The following is a 6000-nucleotide window of genomic DNA, read 5'->3' on the forward strand; positions in this document are numbered from 1 at the left end:
CACTGACGTTTCTTTCCGCCAGATTGTGTCTGAGATGTCATATGACTCGTTCCCTCGAGAACAAAGCCGCCAGCAAATTAATACAGCCTCTAATTTTAGTCACATCCTTTCTGTGCCCCCGTACTCACGTCAGTACAAAAAGATGAGATCATAACCCTTGTTCTGACACTAAACTTTGTCTATTTTGGTCATACTATGTTAAAGTGTGAAAGTGAATCAAAACTATAGTAGATAAATAAGTATCTCTTAAATTATAGTTTATTTAATTTCATTTATTTTATTTTTGTGTTGTCTTCATATTCCACAAACTTTTAAAAAAATAAAAAAGTGTATTGAAACTAAACTAAACTTAAATGAAACTCATAATGAGAACAAAAAGCAAAAAAGAGAACAAGCACAGCACGGCATTAGACGAGGAAAATATGGAAGAGGTTAATATGCTTATAGTTGAAAGCAGCCGAATCGTACTTTTTAGTGCAGGTTCCTCATTCACTTACGTCCAACAAAGGTTTGAACTTACACACATTTAACAGCTTCCATTGCATCAATGAACAGTAGATTTAGGCCTATTATTCTTATAATAAAATTATATATTCAAAATCTAATTAAATGGTTTAACTTTTGCCATATTAAACATATAGTTTTTCATGATCATATCAGGAACCCAAGCTACTATTTTATATAGTTATGAATCTCAGGGTCAGGGGCAGTTTGATCATGTTTGGAAATAAGGCTTTGACATGACTGGATTACCATTATGGAAAGTAGGGCAAATTACCTGGGTAATGTTTTAGCTGCAACTGAGGACACTTTGACGGCCTTCAGATATTCATGCTTGGAGATAAAGTTGATATCACTGATCAGTTGAATAACACGTTTAGAGACTGCTTCTGAAGACCAGATAACAGTTATTAACAAAAAATACAAGGAATTGAATTATAAAAAAAAAAGATTTAACATGATGATTTCTGTATATATTTATGTGAAATTTAGAATTAGAAATCTGAAGCCCTAGGTCACAATAATTTTCTCTCTTTCTGATCCTGCAATTTCCATTGCCAATATTGCTGGAAACAAAGGACTCCTGCACTTGCGATTATGGGGAATTTATGAAGAACAGGGTTCACTTCATTCAAAACCCGAAACTGCAAAGAAACCTTAACTCAACTTGTTCATGTCTGAATACACTGAAAATGTATTACGACAAATATGTTAATTAGTGATTTGTAGTCATTGGTTGTTATGGGATGTTTAAGCCAGAGAGGAAAAAGAAATACAAAAGAATAAAACAAATGCATGGCCAATGCAGATTTCAAGCAAGACTATATAAGTTTAGTAGAACAGTGGCCTCTGTGGCTACAAGTAGCAAATACAGCAAAGTGACCCCAATTATTCTTAGAACTATGGTCACTACAGCCTTTGTCTCTGCTTTCAGAGTGTACGTTCTTGTCCTTAACTCAAGGTCCACCTTCAAGCTTTTTCTCGAGACTATAACAACGTGTAACTGTCTCCTCCAGCAGATGGAGCTTGCTTTTTCCCAGAGCTTTGAACCACTACAAAAAGAGATGTGTTTGAATCCTCTGGGGAAATCTTGTGGACCTTGAATCAAGACTTTCATCATAGTTGTAAAACCATGAAAATATATAGTTTCATACATGCTCTGCTAGTAATTGGAGGCATATGAAATGATGCACTGGAATGGTTTTTGCTTTTATCTAGAATAAGCTTACGTAGACAAAGTCTGAATGAATCAATGATGTGAGTTATACATCAGTATCTAGTATTCTAACTTAGCCACCATATGGCCAGTGCCATACCAGACCAATATACCCAGAGCAACATCACCACTGTTTTGCATGAGTGTAATTTTCACATTATTTCTTAATTTTTAGTTCCCCTTTTTACTTATTTCAGGTCACTGTATTGTGCATGAATTTACTCACAATGCTGACATTCAAATATAAAAGGGCAGATGGGCAATAAAATGCACTATAAAGTAAGTACAAAGTGAATTCAGACGCAGCGTGGGTAAGTAGAAATACAGCTCCAGAAAAAAAGAGGGACCAGTCCAAATGAGCATCTCTCACTACATGTCATGGCCAGCCCAATCCAGATCTGAACCCCATTGAAAACCTCCTGAACGTAATCAAGAGGAAGATGGATGGTCACAAGCCATCGAACAAAGCCGAGCTGCTTGAATTTATGCACCAAGAGTGGCATAACGTCACCCAACAGCAATGTGACAGACTGGTGGAAAGCATGCCAAGATGCCTGAAAGGTGTAATTAAAAAGTTATTACACCAAATATTAATTTGTGAACCCCTAAGTTAAAACATTAGTATTCTGATGTTTAAACATGAACATGAACTTGTTTTCTTTGAATTATTCAAGGCCTGAAAAACATTTTTGGCATCTTAACCAGTTGTCATTTCTTGCAAATAAAAGACCTACATGAGAATATTTTATTTGGAAGTAGGGAGAGACGTTGTAAACAACAAAAGTTTATTTTAATCAAACATAAACCAATAAATAGTAGAAAAACATTTTTTTTGCAGCTCTATGTTTGGATAGGTAGCGAGAACTCATCACCATAACTGTACAAGAACATCACATTATACCAGTGTAGTAGCGTAAACAGTAATAGCCTTAAGGGTTCATCATCTCTGTGCAGATTTCACCTTTGATCTTTCTTCTTGGCCTCACATTTATTTACTCTGGACTTCATACAGAATTTCCAAGAAATCCATAATTTCATATGCAGTGCTCCAAGCCATCCCACGTGATATGCTTTAAAATTCTCTTACCATAGTATGTGGTATGTTATCGAAACGGCTATCGACCACTGACCTTCACCGTCTGTGTGTAGGTGTCTGTGCATGCATGCAGGTAAACATGAGCGTTCTCAGTGGACACACAGCTAATTTCCGTCGGCCTTGCACCAGCTGGGTCCACTTCCCAGCTCCTCCCCACCACAGGTTTCCCCTCTCATGTCGGCTGTCTTTCCTGATCACAGAGAGATTAATATCAAGTGATTGGCAGCCATGTTCTCACTTAGCACTCCGGTCACAGTGCCCCGGGGTCTCTGCCAGTCGTAAAGCAATGGTGCAAGTGCCATTGTGGCTTCCACTGTCATTTAGCCACTACCCAGACCCAGCAGACGGAGGATGAAAAGTGCCAAACGGCTGCATTGAATTATGAGCTGCACTCAGCCCCGGCCATATATACAACCCAGCACGGGGAGCCATTTCCTGCTGAAATGCCTCTTGCTGCAGATTACTGAGGTAATATTTCCTGCACTGCAACTAGAGTGGTTATGGTCTGCAGGCAATCTTACCTGACGCAGCTTTTGCCTGCGGATGCCTTGCATGAAAGATGAGATATTCGCTCTTCGTGAAATTACCCTTTTTATCACACCATGGTTAAAAAGGTGAGGTGATTTTTAATGAGGACAACAAGTATAACTTTTCACTCCAGCTTGAACAGCTATCATGTGCATAATTACGGACACAAGTGAAATAGTTCATTCGAGTCATATATCCTATTATAAAGTTATATTACCGCAGTCAAATTAAGGTCGTACATCTTGAAAGTGTCCCTCCACCCGATGGAAATAGGCATTGGGGATATGCAGTCTGGATCCTGTGCGTGCGTGTGTGTGTGTTCCTGGCTGACATTTTGCTGATACAGAGCATTATTGGCACCCCTGTAGACCCGCTTGTGCTCTGTCCTGGAGGGCAGCCAAAGACAGAAAGAAAAAGAGAGGGAGAGAGAGGCATGGCAAGTGACAAGTTTTAAATATCACCTCATTAGCCACCTGTAAACCCATCTAATGAGCGCTCATGGATTTTTCATTCCCTTTAATTGGTTAGAGGTATAGGAGAAAGGCGAGTGCACTTGCTTGTTTCCCCTCAGGTTGGTTGTACTTGCCAAAGCTATAATGCACACACAAACTACTCCAATATCCAACCGACACCCTCCACCCCCAACTCACACATCCTGGATCGATGTAAGCAGAAGGAGAGTAACCAGCAAGCTCCATTTTGCTTACAGTTGGTATTTGGATATATTATCACCACATACAGTTGTTATAGACAGCAAAAAACGCCTATCAACACGCCCAGCAGTGTTTAGGATGTGGTCATTGATATGACTATGTCTCATGTAGAGCAAAAAGAGAACAAGGAAGTGACTGTGCCTATTTGATTTATATCTGAACCAGCTTGAATGAGCTTAAGATTACTTATATGTACACATTTAATTAAATCCTCACTGGTGTAACTCAATATAAAAAAAAGTAGGAGAAGGCTCTTTAGCTTTTTTGATTAACTTATACTAGACAACCAGAATATGAAGTGTCAGAGCTGCAGAGCTGGGACTTTTACATAGCAGCCTCTGCCATGTGTTTGTGACTGGGTGAATGTGACATGTAGTGTAAAAGCACTTTGATTGGGACTAGAAAAAATAAGAAAAGATAATCTTTTGTTGTAGTGTTGTGACGTCCATGAATGGGAACCGAGTCGTAGGTGAGAGCCGTTCTTTCTATAGTTGTGCCCAAACTTCACTGCCCGCCTGAGATCCACTTCCCTTTATGCCAAATTACCACAGGCAGCTTTTTTCAACTGCAGGTCAGTGAGCAACATTATAACCCTCGGCCAAGTTTGTAGTCATCTCTGTAGTCATACAGAGTTGTATCATAAATTACTGGCAAATCAATGACGTTGATTAATTATTCCTACATTATTCTGCTGTTTCCTTTTAAATTTTAAAAGCTCTGAATTTTAAATATGCGTGTTCACACGGGAGAATATAGTACAGGCACGTTCACAAGCCAGACCACTCTCTCACCTCCACCTCCTGAATAAAAACAGAAAAAAATGATTATTTTGAACGGCTCTCAGAAAGGAACAGAGCCATAAGATCCGGCTCCCTTCAAAGAGCCGCAATTCCCAACGCTACTTGATCCCCAGTGGGGAAATTCGGGTGTTGCAGCAGCACGAAGACAAAACAGCAAGAAGGTAAATACAAATAGAAATAAGAATAAATATAAAGATAGTAAATTTACCATTTACTGTCTCTGTTATATGTTATTATATGAATACATTCCTCTGCTTTTGTTTTTGCCTCATCATCATCATCATCAGTCCACAATATAAAGGACAATCCATTGCAGGGCTGCAATTGTATTTTCATCATCACTGCAAGATCAGCATGCACAATTAGCCCTTATCACAAAAGTATGTCCGAAACACAATGAATAAGGAAACCTGTTTTGTACACAGGTCATCCATTTACACTCAGCTTTTAAACATTTGACCCATCAGATGCAGTGCTGGATACACAGGCGGTGCCTTCACTCTATTTGGCCAATAACATGAAGAGCCAGTTAAAAAATGTAATGTTGTGGAAAGAAATGTGAATTCAGAAGAGACAGCATTACAAATAGGTACTGTGTTAAACATACAAAACAGCAGAAAGTCAAAGGAATAGCTACAGTATGCACACCTCGTTAACTGTTTATGTATTACAAGTCGAACTGTCATCAAATATTGAACATCGTGCATGCTTAATTCATCGTCTGCACTTCTTATCTGAAACATGCAATGTTAATATTTAGGCTGTTAATATCAGATATTCTCTTAGTGTGGTTGTTTGATAAACAGTTTTTTTTTTAGGTTGTGTAAGTTATATTTGTGTGTGTATGTGTGTGTGTGTGTGTGTGTGTGTGTGTGTGTGTGTGTGTGTCTTCTTAGCTATATTTCTATACTAAGAGAAACTCTTCAGTGACAATATGGAACCCTGGGAGGTTCTGGGTGTCAATTAGCTACCAGGCGTGTGCACAGCAAAAAGATGACATCCACTCGTGTTTCTTTAGTTTCTTTAGCTTTAAATCCCCACCATTGAAACACCACTGAAAGTCAAAAACAAGGAACAAGAATCTCTTTGTGTCCTGTCTTTTTTTGATGACCATATACATGTACAGGTACTGACGGTACAGTATCT

Source organism: Semicossyphus pulcher, unplaced genomic scaffold, assembly GCF_022749685.1.
Source record: "Semicossyphus pulcher isolate SPU_LCO1_2020_fin unplaced genomic scaffold, fSemPul1.0.p SCAF_15, whole genome shotgun sequence".
Taxonomy (NCBI): Eukaryota; Metazoa; Chordata; class Actinopteri; order Labriformes; family Labridae; genus Semicossyphus; species Semicossyphus pulcher.